Raw genomic sequence first — 13,694 nt, 5'->3', positions numbered from 1 at the left:
ATGGAATATAGATTAGCAAATAACAGGAAAAATTCTGGTGGTGGTTTGACACCAAAAAGACAGAGTTTTGGAGGTAATGATATTTTTCTGCACCTTGGCTGGAGTGGTTGCTACCTGGATATATGATATATTTGACAAAGTCTCTAGTCATATGTCCCTAAATGTAGTTTTTGTTAGATATAAATGACATCCCTTTTCCCCTGTAGCTGATTGACAAATTGTAAGTTCTCAAGTGGGCTTCAGATGTCAGAATTCACTTTCTGTGGTTTCTTTATCTACATTATTCCAGTGGAAGGTAAACTTTATGTTTTAAAGTGGCAGAATTTGGAGATACTACAAGACTGGCAGAAACCTGAATTTAGAAGGAGTCATTTCTTTTTCTTGTTTGATGATAAAGAAAAAATAAAAGAAGAACATACTCTTTAAGAAAGCCCAATAAGTCCAATAGACTCACACTGTGGTGATGGGAGCAAAACAACTATTTAGAATCATTCCAAATGTGAAACAGTTTTCTTCCTTTACTGTCACATACACATGACTTCTAGGCAAACTCTCTCATTTCAAAATTGCCAATATACTGCTGAAAGGAGGACAACAGATGCTGGAAGGTGCTCAGTAGGATGATTCTGAGGTACTGACAAAAGTAGTGATCCCTGGTAGGTAGACATTAGAAACCATGAATGAATGGAGGTTGTGGCAAGGAGTATTGAGATAATGGCTGTGACAAACTGGATTCTGTATGGGAACATTTGAAATACCTCCTCAGCAATAGCAAGACTATTTGAGATCTTTCTCCTACAGATAACTAAAACAGAACAAAAAGTACATAAATTGTTCATAGTTATATTAGTGTGCCTGCATTTATATGTGCTATTGGGTAAGAGCAGCAGAATTTGGAAGTCATACTGTATGTAACTATCAGTTACTTTTAAAGCACGTCCTTACTGGCTCATATCATTTCCAAACTGACAATCAAACTCACTGTTATTTTTTTTTTTTCTTTACTTTATTGGATTTTTGAGGTAGGGTCTTGAGTAGTCCAGGCTGACCTGATTTTTATTACTACATAGTCTTAGACTGGCCTGGAACTTAGTGATCCTCCTAACTCTTTCTCCAGAGTGCTGAAATTAAAGATGTACAATGCCACACCCATCTTAGTCCCCCCCCACACACACCTTTTTTCTATCTGCAACTTAATCCTAGAAACTGGTAATTTACAAAGAAAATGCATATGTTTTTTTGCTGCATTTTAATGGCTGAGAAACCAAAGAGCATGGTCTGTAGTGAGGACCTCTGTGCTTCACTAACAAATTAGCATGTTCATTATAGGATTTGCAATGTATTATCCCCAAAAACTGCTTAGAGAAGTCTGGCATAACACTGAAGGTCCCTATTTAAATACTGTGGCCTAAGAAATATGTATGAGTGTCGCGTCCACCTCGACCAGCAAGGAAGACACAACCACCAGTTCTTCTTACAGCAGTTTATTTAGGCAACTTCAAGCTTCATCTCCCCCGAGCCTCGGGCGGGGATTCCTTATAAGCGCACTCACTCCGCCCAATCACTCCAGGCCACGCAACCCCTCCAGACGAGCATCAGAAACCAATGAGCGGCAGATGGCAAACTCCTCCAAATATGGACTTGTTTGTCCCAAGCACTGAACTTCCGTCAGGTTCCATCTTTAGGGCTTGGCCAGGGGTACTCTCCCCATAGGCCTTGGCCATGCAGGCCGAGGGGCTCCCCACAGCTCCCCCTTATTTATTATTTTAAGATGCGCTGCTGATACACAATGGGTGAAGGTAGAGGTCTGATCCCTGGTGTGCAAGTACCCTTTTCCCAGGGGAAGGAATATGAGTACAACCTTCATGCAATCAAACATGCCTCCCAGAGAGTTGCCCAACTGCTCGTAGGCAACCCCCTGTGCAGTGCTTTGCCTCGCATCCCGGGTGTGATGAATACTTAGGAAGCCACTATTTAAGGGCAGCAAGCCAAATCTGGGGAGACTGTCCTTCTTCTATCGCAGCAAAGGCCTGAGCTGTCATGGCAGAGGTGTGGGCCTGTGCCCTTTTGAGGCGACAAACACACCACACGCACACCACGCAAACTAATATCAGCATTCCCCCCAGGGCTCCTATGCCTGCCCACTCCTTTAGATGATTCACTGCAGCGGAGATACATGTCGTCAGCCCAGTAGCCAGAGAAAGATCCACTCGAGTAGAAAAACCTTGAGACCAGCTTCCCTGCAATTGGGAGGATAAGAGCCTGGAGATTAGTTGATGTGTAACATCCATCTGCTATAATTGTAATGGAAGTAACCCTCTGGGATTGATACCAAATGAGGGGAGATTTTAATAAACTATAATTGTAACACTTGATAGGCTGGGTTTTTGTCACTTTATAGAACAAAACCGGATGCAATTTCAAAAAGGTCATAAGAGGATGTTTAGGATAATGATTATTTTTCCATCAAAGCAACAACTTAAAATGGCCCAAGCATCTATAGTTGCAGTTAAGACTCTGACTTGATAACTGTCATAAGGCACAATAAGAGTCTGTGGCATGAACTCAAAATGTTGTAGACACTAGCGGAGTCCTTCAATAGCAAGAGCAGCCACAGCCATGGGGATATGCTCCACTGTTTTTCCAGGAGAGCTTTTAGGATGTATCCACAACAGACGACCTTGCTGCCATAATACACCTGTGGGCTGTTCTACTGTTTGCAAGATGCAAAGATCTACAGGTGTTCCTTCTATTACTCTATGTAATTGGGCAGTAGAAATCTCTTCATTAACAACATTAATAGCTTTTCTGGCATCTTCTGTCAAGATTCTAGGTGAATTTAAAGCTGTATCTCCCTCTAATATTTTGAATAGTGGCTTTAAGACATAATTAGGGATTTTTAAATATGGACGAATCCAATTTATAAATGTTCCATGTTCTCTAGCAAAATCTAAATCTCTTCCTAGTTTTTCCCAACTGGTCACTGTCAAGTTTCCCGACACAGCAAACCAGGGGGCTGCTGTATCACATTCCTTCAAGAAATGTTGCAGGGTGGCTCTACTTAATTCCAACCCCTCTAATTTGAGCAGTTCCTGCAACGCTGAATAAATTGGATGCGATGATGACGCACCCATAGTTTCAATTTTACCTTTCTAGCGCCTGCTTCCTGGCGTCCTAAATAGCCTCTAATTTTCCTGAGGACCTTCCCCAAACCCTGGGGTCGTTTCTAGTGCCTGCTTCCTGGTGTCCTAAATAGCCTCTAATTTTCCTGAGGACCTTCCCCAAACCCTGGGGTTGTAAGCCCAACTTACCTGGGGACTTACCCTGCACGCAACCCTGACTGTTGTAAGTTCTGAACTCTTCGGTGGGGGAGTCGGGTTCCCCGTACTGGCCACCACTTGTCGCGTCCTCCTCGACCAGCAAGGAAGACACAACCACCAGTTCTTCTTACAGCAGTTTATTCAGGCAACTTCAAGCTTCATCTCCCCCGAGCCTCGGGCGGGGATTCCTGATAAGTGCATTCACTCACGCACTCACTCCACCCAATCACTCCAGGCCACGCAACCCCTCCAGACGAGCATCAGAAACCAATGAGCGGCAGAGATGGCAAACTCCTCCAAATATGGACTTGTTTGTCCCAAGCACTGAACTTCCATCAGGCGCCATCTTTAGGGCTTGGCCAGGGGTACTCTCCCCATAGGCCTTGGCCATGCGGGCCGAGGGGCTCCCCCCATATGAGGATTTGCATACTTCTTACCCTCATTGAGGTCAAGTTCAACTGAATGGAAATTGAACTTATAATAGTTAGAGGATTCTAGGGAAATTGAGAAGCTGGTTGCCTTTAGTCACTGTGTACACATTGCAGTCCGGTTCACATTGCTCTTAGAAATCACCCAACCAAGAGGAGCTTCTGGGAAAAAGAGGTTTATTTTGGCTTACAGGCTCGAGGGGAAGCTCCAGAATGGCAGGGGAAAACGATGGCATGAGCAGAGGGTGGACATCATCCTCTGGCCAACATAAGGTGAACCACAGCCAACAGGAGGGTGTGCCAAACACTGGCATGGGGAAACTGGCTATAAAGCCCATAAGCCCGCCCCCAACAATACACTCCCTCCAGGAGGTGTTAATTCCCAAATCTCCATCAGCTGGGAGCCTAGCATTCAGAACAACTAGGTTTATGGGGGACACCTGAATCAAACCGCCGCATTCCACCCCTGGCCCCATAAACTGATATCCATACATGATGTAAAATACAATGCATTGAGTCTGACTTTAAAAGTCCCCGTAGTTTTTATTAATTCCAATGATGTTCATACATCCCCATAGTCCAAGATCTTTTAACTGAGCCATAATACCAAAAAATAACCTCAAAAAACTCATAATGGCACAGAATAAATATTCACACTGCAACAGATGCCACTGGGCATAGCAAAGAAACATTCAACTAATACAAGATTTAAAACAACCAGGGAAAACATCAAACTCTGTAGCTTCAAGTCCAGCAACTCAAACCAGTGACAAATCTTCAAACCCAATAATTCTAACCAGCAACGAGTCTCTGGCATTCCAATTCCACCCCTCCAGCTAGGCTACTCAAAGTCCTGGAAAACTTCATCAGGGCCGTCAGCTCTCCTTGGCAGCCATCTCATGGTCCCGGCATTTCCACTGGGTCTCCACTGCAAGCCACAGTTCATCCTCATGGCCCCATGGGGTCTCTATGCAGGCAACCAGCAAACCTGCTTCACACTGCCCATGGCCATTTCCAAAACATAAGACCGCATTGCAAACTCAATGACCCTCTTTCCAGCATTTCTTATACTCCACAATACCAGGTAGGGTGCCAATTTGTTAATCCAGGGGGGAATAAAGCAGACTTTGAAGAACAGGACACTCCTTGAGCACTCAGGCTCCTTCAGGAGTCTACATTCTTCCTGTTACCCCAGCACAGGTCAGCTAGCCCAGTCTCATAGGTTGTAATCTCACAATTGCAGCTGAATGGGCAACAGTTCACCCAAAGATTTTTCTTTCTGTGCCATCTCCCTCTGCACACACCAGTTCATTTCTACACAAAGCATCCCTGCACAACTTCTCAGGACATGGGCATAAGAGCAAGCTTCTCACACAAACTGCTAGCCCAGTCCAAGCAAAGCTCTTCCTCACCCTCATAAGCCAAACCTCACAGTCTATAGTTCTTACTGCATTCAGGTCTTGTAGCTCTGACCATAATAGTTCATCAAGCTGTACTTACAGCACTGCAAGGCATCTCTTAGGCCAAGGTTTCAACTCTTTCCACTTTCCTCTTGAAAATCAGATGCAAAAGGCCAAAGCCACACAGTCAGGTGTCTAGCAGCAATCCCATTCCTCGGTACCACTTTACTGTTACAGTCCGGTTCACATTGCTGTTAGAAATCACCCAACCAAGAGGAGCTTCTGGGAAAAAGAGTTTTATTTTGGCTTACAGGCTCGAGGGGAAGCTCCATGATGGCAGGGGAAGACGATGACATGAGCAGAGGGTGGACATCACCCCCTGGCCAACATAAGGTGGACCATAGCAACAGGAGAGTGTGCCAAACACTGGTATGGGGAAACTGGCTATAAAGCCCATAAGCCCGCCCCCAACAATACACTCCCTCCAAGAGGCATTAATTCCCAAATTTCCATCATCTGGGAACCTAGCATTCAGAACATCTAAGTTTATGGGGGACACATGAATCAAACCACCACCGTACAGAATCCAAATACTCTAAGGCCATAATTGTGATAAATTCTAAAGATCATTTAATAATTCACATAAATCACACTATGTTGGCCTGAACCCCTATTTGATTTACTCAAATCCACCACAAAGTCCCCAGTGATGATGCTTAAATGATCACAAATATATATTTTATATGATTTTACTTTTTCCTAGTATGGTACAAGTTTCCTTTGCCAGTAGGTATGTTGTTGCTGCTATGGCCATTGTTACCACCACTTACCCAAATTTACCAACTTTTGATATTTTCAACTTGCAATTTTGTGTTGGCAAAATATCTCAGCATCTGCTGCAGTCTTCCACACATGGAGTCAGGCTGCCTTCTACAGCAAAGTCAGGTTTTGATTTTCTTTTCTTCACCATTTGCTTAATCACTGGATTGGGTATCTTCATCTGTTTTCTGTCACTGCTTCTTCTTTTTAGGTAACAGTTGGTCTGCATTTTGTTCTCATATTGACAAATATATTCCAAATTCTGAACACCTATCCATGAACATTACTATGTACACATAGAAATACCTAAAGTTTCAATGACTCTCAACCAAGATCCTAAATAAATCTGGGAAGTGGCCAGAGAACTATCTAGAACTTGTGTTCATTCCAATACTTTTTATTCATTTTATTATTGATTCTTTTTCAGTAAATATAATGGGATCATTTCTTTGTTACATGTACTCTTTTAGGTACTATAACATAATGTTCAACAAAACATATCCAGTATTTACTTATATGCTCCATGTCTATGAAAGTCTTATCAAAAATATGAAGTCCATGACCACACTTACTTACTGGTCTTTCTAGTAGAGGGAACAACTGAACTGGAAGCTTGGTCTCCTTGTTGGAGAAAGGAAGTTCACTCACATTTAAACAAACAAAAGTAAAACATAAAAATGAAGACAAATAGCCAAATTAAAAAAAAAAAGAAACAGAAATAAAGTTTCTGCAATGCTTAGCCAGAACAGCAGCTGTAGTAAACCATTAGTGAGACAGCAGAGAAATTGAAGAAGTCCCAGGTAGCCCTCTTCTAAGCAGCATGGCTGGGACAGATCAGAGATATACCTACAGCCCTGTGTTAAGCATAACGTAATATTGTTGTGTAACATGCCATGGCAATATAGAAATTCCATCCTGATTTTCTATCAGCTGCATCTTAAGAAGAGGGCACTTAGAAGGTAACTTTCAATCCACTGTGTCCAAGCAGAGAGGACCTGCCTACTGTTCTGTAGTGTTGCAATAGTACCCTCAGGACTGGGTTGTCTTAACCCCTCTGATTAGCACTAGAAGGTTAGATGCCATAAGGAATGTTTTCTGGGGTCTTCCCTGATATTTCTCTCTCCACAAGCTTGAGTTCCTGGCTGCCTCTCAGGCAAGACACTTGACTGACTTTTCTATCACTCTTTAATAGTTAATCCCTACCTTGTCAGTTTAAATATTTCATCAACTCCCTCAAGCCAGATAACTCTGAGTAAGCTTAAATTACATGCCTCTGTATCAGTCAGTCATAAAACTTCCCAAGAGCTACCACACCACCACCATCATAATAGACAAAGGGGCCTAAATGAAACCTATTAACTGGCTGGGCTTTCTTCCTGACTCTGGGGCAGAAGGCAACCCATTTTTATTACACCTCAGGCTGATTTTATTTTTTTACCACCCCAGGAAGGATACATGTTATATTAACAAATCCTTAATATTTCTCAATGCACTTTAACTTCCACTTTCATCAGAATGCTGTTGGCAGAAATGATATTACTTATGTGCTGAAATGTTTTCAAAGATTACCACCATCTACTGAATTGTGCTTTGTTTACTTTTGCTGGGATGCAGAGTTCAATGAATTGCAGTCATATTCTTCTTTTCCCCCATTTCAGATGCCTTGTGATCTTGCAATTCCTGACCAATAACTCCATGTCTTATTTTCCAGGGTCTACTACCTGAGTACTGATGGTGCCTGGGCTCACATGAGCCTTTCTACAGAGAGTAACTATGTTTCCACCTCCTCTTAATGAAGTATTCACCTCTGAAAAGCCTTTCAATCACTATGTTCTCTACTAAGTCTTGCAACATCTGTGATAGTTGAAACTTTAAAAGGTTTAGAATCACCATGGAAACAAATCTCTTGACATATCTCTGAGAGATATTCCAGATTAACTTAATTGAGCTAGGTTGATCTACTCTAACTGTATGCTATACCATCCCATGGGCTGGGTTCTTAGACTATATAAAGAGAGAGAGCTAGCTATGCAAGTAGCTAAGCAAACAGTATTCATTGCTTTCTAATTCCTCCCTGTGGATGTGACAAAATGAGCCAGCTTCTTGATCCTGCCCTGTTTTTGCTACTATGATGGACTTTCCCTTAAAACTGAAAACCAAAGCTAGACAAACCCTGTCTTCCTTAAGCTGCTTCTGGTTGTATATTTTGTCAAACAATGAGTAAATAACTGATTCAACATCTGAATATGGACATACTACTACATTCTATAGATAATCTAGTACTCTGGACTTACATTTCTTAAATTACTACAAATTCCTATATCTTGGCTTGGTGGTGTTCATCTTTGTAGCACTGGCATCTATTTATGCTTTGTACATGGGATCTTCTCAGTAGTATAATGGATGTGCTTTATTTTTGCTTCCTTCATGGTGTGATCTTCATTCTTCCTCATAACTGTTTTCTTATCTTTTTTTATATGTTAAGGTTTCAATATTCTCTAGAGCCATTAAGAAATATGATCTTTGGGCATACTCTCCTGTTGCTGTTGTCCACCTGATGTTGGCGAGGACTCACATCCACCCTCTGATCATGCCATTGTTTTCCACTACCATCGTGGAGCTTCCCCACGAATCTATTGCACCCTATACAACTTGTTAAATTAATGGAATCTACTGGGAACAAAACACCACTCTCCTTCTAACTTGCCATGATCCTCAAAGTCTCCTGGCTCTAATAAAGTCCTCCATTGCTCCTGTTGAAGGCTGCCCTGAATTACTACACAAACTTGTGGCAATATGTGACATTTCAGATAACACAGGAGGGTATATAGACTTTATGACCAAGTGTACCACCATAAAGCATCCCTTTTGTATGTATGATGCAGACCAGAACATTATTCATGACAGCATCGAAGGCTCTGGGATGGGCTCCATTGACAATCTGTCAGCACAGTTTCCAGTTGAAGCTACAGAGAACTTTGGAGACATGCTTTACCCCTATGTTGAAGAAGTATTATCATCAGATGCTTCACAGCCTCTTGAAAGTCAGAACTTTTCTCCAGTGGTAAGAGACACAGTGATTACATCCAATTGTATATTGACTGATAAATATAAATACATCCAGAAACTCCATGAAAGCAGAGAACATGTTCAGTCACTTGTAACGACTACCAAGAAGAAGGTGTTAGTTCTTGGTTCTGGTTATGTATCTGGACCTGTTTTAGAATATCTGTCAAGAGGCAGCAATATAGAAATAACAGTAGGCTCTGATATGGCAAATCAACTTGAACATTAAGCAGAAAATATAATGTCAATCCTGTTAGCATGACTGTTGGTAAACAAGAAGAGAGGATGGGATCTTTGGTGGCATCACAGGACCTTGTCATCAGCCTATTTCCTTATGTGTTACATCCTGTTGTGGCCAAGGCATGTATTACCAACAAAGTTAACATGGTTACTGCAAGCTACATCACACTAGCCCTGAAGGAACCTGAAAACAGTGTGGAAGATGCTGGCATTACACTCATTGGTGAATTGGGGTTGGACCGTTGTCTTGATCACATGTTGGCAATGGACACAATCAACAAGGCAAAAGAAACGGGAGCCATGGTTGAATCTTATGTCTCTTACTGTGGTGGGCTCCCAGCCCCAGAACATTCAGTCAATCATTTAAGATATAAGTTCAGCTGGAGCCCACTGGGAGTTCTGATGAACACCATGCAGCTGGCCACCTACCTGTTCTATGGAAAGGTTGTAAACATGGAGGGATGAGTCTCCTTTCTTGATGTAGTTACTTCCATGGATTATTTCCCAGGACTTAACTTGGAAGGCTATTCAGAGACAATGCCAGATATGCTGAGATTTATGGTAATCAGTCTGCTCACACATTAACTATGGGAGACACTGAGATATAAGGGATATTCCAAATCTTTGAATGGATTTATAAAGTTGGGACTTATCAATAGAGAAACATATCCTGCCCTTAGATCTGAGGTCAACCCTTTCACCTGAAAACAGCTTCTCTGTGATCTAGTTGGAATTTTGTCCTCACCTAACTGGGAGGAGACAATACCCAGCTAGAGGCTGCTGAACAGTTAGTTGGGCTTACTTGGGCATGAACAAGTTCCTCAGGCAGAGTCTATTGTGGATACCCTTTCCAAGCATTTGTCTTCAAAATTCTCCTGTGGCCCTCAAGAAAAAGATATGACTGTGATGAGAGATAGCTTTGGAATCAGACATCCTTCTGGACATTTAGAAAATAAAACCATTGCTCTTGTGGTCTATGGAGACTTCAATGGCTTTCCAGCAATGACCAAAACAGTGGGGTTACCCACAGCCATGTCGGCCAAAATGCTGCTTGATGGTGAAATTGAAGCCAAAGGCCTGATGGGGCCTTTTACAAAGGAAATCTATAGGCCAATACTGAAGAGGATTAAAGAAGAAGGCATTATATTTACTACCCAAAGCACAAATAATAGAAATTAAATTATTATTTTGTCTTTCCCGTCAATGTAGCCCTCAGCATGTGTATGACAAGCATGCTTGCTGATATCAATTTTATAAAGTCTCAAGTGTACATATTTGAAAAAGCCAACAGTATTTTCAAGATAGTCTCCATTTTAATAAGTATTTTAGATGTCAGTCATTACCAGAGAACTTTAATAATTATACCATGTATTTTTCATATGTATGTAAAAGCAACATTGATGACACTGCTTGTTAATTTATTGTACCTCTTTTTTTCTTACAAGAACATATTTTCTTATAATCAAAAAATGCAGGTATACTGTTTTGGCTGAGAGAAGCCTCTTGCAGTTTTATTTTTGGAGTTTTCAAGATGGCTTTAGATTGCATCTTCTAAACGCTATAGAGTTATAACTTATTTAGTAACATCATTTTTTTTTTTTATCATTTTCTGTCATGTGCCTGGAAAAAGCATCTGATGCCATTAAGATACAACCTGTAAAATGTCTGACAAAACCCATTACCATTTCATGATTAAAACAGCAACATTCAATGAACTGGAGGAGAAGAATACCTTTATCCTTGTAAATATCTATTAAAACCCAAATCTTGATCATGCTAAATGGCAAAAGAGTGAATGATCTCTCCCAAATATCAGAAACAGGACAAGATTGTATTCATATGCTACAGTGAGTGCACTTGTACTGCAGTGTCAAGCCAGGACAATTAGGGAAGAAAAGAAGAAATATCTAGACTCTAAAGTTAAATTCTATTTGCATAGAAATCTAAACGAGTCTGTATAAAAAATAATCCATGCACAAAATAGGACCAAACAGAGCACTGGAAATAATGGATTTAACAAAGCTGCACATACAGGACGAATACACAGAAATCCTGTAAAGTATAAAGAATGAATCAAAATGATTAGAAAGTCCATTTTCAACAACATCAAAAAGAATAAAAATGAGAGAATCGATCAGAAATGATGCTCATATTTATGCTTGATTTTTAGAAAATGTGCTAAGACAATACAGTAAAGTACATTTTTCATCAAATGGTGTTTGAAAACATGAATATCCAGAAACAAATGAAGCTCACACCACATTGGACAGTCTAAAATAAAGTAGTAGCTCTACAATTTAGATTGTAAGAACAACACATAAACATAAATATGAGTCTGGATTATGCAATTGAAACTAACAACAAACCCATAATCAAGGAAAAAGAGGGAGAAAATAGATAAACTGGACATGATGAACTTTTGCATTTCTAAGGATATGGTCAAAGCCAAACAAATACCATATCTCCAAACAATCTATAGATTCAAAATTTTTATAAAGTGGAATGTATAACTAGAATATATAAAATTTTCCTAATTCAACAGGAAAAAGACAAGCCACACTTTTTTTTTTTGTTTTTGTTTTTGTTTTTGTTTTTGAGATAGGGTTTCACACTAGCTCAGGCTGACCTGGAATTCACTATGTAGTCTCAGGGTGGCCTCGAACTCACGGCGATCCTCCTACCTCTACCTCACGAGTGCTGGGATTAAAGGCATGTGCCACCATGCCCGGCCAAGCCACATTTTTAAACATGGACAGATTTGAATTGATAGTTCTCTACAAAAGGCCAATAGGTACATGAAAGTGAAAATCAAACCTACAGTGAGATACAACTACCTTATGCCCTCTAGAATGAAAACAAAAAGATAAAGATAAAGGCAGAGGACTTCCTTCAGTTGTAGAATGTTAGTCTAGCATTCACAAAGCCTTCAGTCTAATCTCCAGCACTGTTTAAGCCAAGCATGGTGGTGCATCGCTGAAATTCCAGCACTTTCAGCTGGAGGCAGGAGGATCAAGATTATCCTTGGCTACTTATCAAGTTCAAGACTAGCCTGGCCTATATGAGACCCTGTCTCAAGAAATAGTATGTCAGCATAGACTCAAAAGACATCAGAACTCTGAAGCCAAGCATGGTGATGCATTCCTGAAATTCCAGCACATGGAACTGGAGGCAGGAGGATCAGGTCAAGATTATCCTTGGCTACTTAGCAATTTCAAGATTAGCCTGGACTATATGAAACCCTGTCTCAAGAAATAGCATGTCAGTGTGGACTCAAAAGACATCAGAACTCTGAAGCATTACTGATAGGTACTTGAGTAATGAAATTTGTCCATTCAAAGAATGTGTACAAATGTTCATAGAGCATTATTGATAATGATCCAAAGAGGAAACAACCTACATATCCAACTATAATGAAGTGAATTGTGTCTATACAATAGAATATGACTCAGGAATAAAAAGAAATGTACATGCTACTTACAGTAAAAAACCATGACATTTCCCTCCTCTATCCTCCCCACCCTAACTTTTACCTTCATAACCCTGCTCTTTCTCATACCCTCTTCCTCTCTCCATTAGTCTCTCTTTTAATTTGATATCATTATCTTTTTCCCCTATTATGAGGGTCTTGCATGGGTATTGATAGGCACTGCAAGGCCTTGGATATCAAGGCCACATTACTGCTCCTGCCACTGCACGTTCAGAGAGCCCAGCCCCACAGCAACTGCAACAGAAGCCCACAATGTGTCTCTCGCTTGCACCCGCTCAGGCACCACCCCCTACTTGTCTGCCACACCAGCCATCCCCCATTCTCCTATAGTGGGGGAGTACAGACTGTTTATGGTTCCTAGCCAGAGTTTGGGCTGATTCAGGGCTTGGTACCTCAGTCCCCCTCCAAGCTCGAACAAAGACAGCTTTGGTGCATTACTGCTTGACAATTCAGGCAACTTTGGCACCCATCTTGGGCAGTAGATAGGCGGCTCTGGCAAGTGGGAGCCAAAGCACAGGCTGCTTGGCAACTGCCCCAGGCTGCCACAGATTCCCATTGCGCTAGAGCCCAGGCTGATCCACCCACTTACCTGCCCATACACTGACATGGGCAGACCTCAACACAAAAGAAACAACATAAAAAATCAAATGCAAAAAAAATCCAGTTAGATCAACTAGCCCTACAATGAATACTTCCAATGAAAACAAAGAAGAGTCATTAGGATCAAAGCATCAAATTGAATCTGTGAACAATGCAACCCTGAACAATCTACTGGTAGAACTTGCAGGAAAGCAACAAAGGACCAATAATCGTGTAGATGCTACCATCACTAAGTTAGAATAAATTGATAAGAGATTGGAAGGAATTCAAAGAGAGTTAAGACACTTGAGGGACAGTGGGAAAAAAAAAAAGTTCTTAAAAACCAGTTGGCCAT

The 13,694-nt window shown here is 41.1% G+C and overlaps 1 pseudogene; it reads left to right on the top strand.

Annotated features, from left to right (window-relative positions):
• The first annotated feature begins 1,789 nt into the window (after positions 1-1,789).
• Positions 1,790-10,452, top strand: LOC101610839 (annotated as a pseudogene).
• Positions 10,453-13,694: the final 3,242 nt, after the last annotated feature.

Source organism: Jaculus jaculus, chromosome 9 (assembly GCF_020740685.1).
Source record: "Jaculus jaculus isolate mJacJac1 chromosome 9, mJacJac1.mat.Y.cur, whole genome shotgun sequence".
In the NCBI taxonomy this organism is placed as follows: Eukaryota; Metazoa; Chordata; class Mammalia; order Rodentia; family Dipodidae; genus Jaculus; species Jaculus jaculus.
Note: the sequence above shows the minus strand (reverse complement) of the source record. Positions and strands in the feature narration are given on the sequence as shown.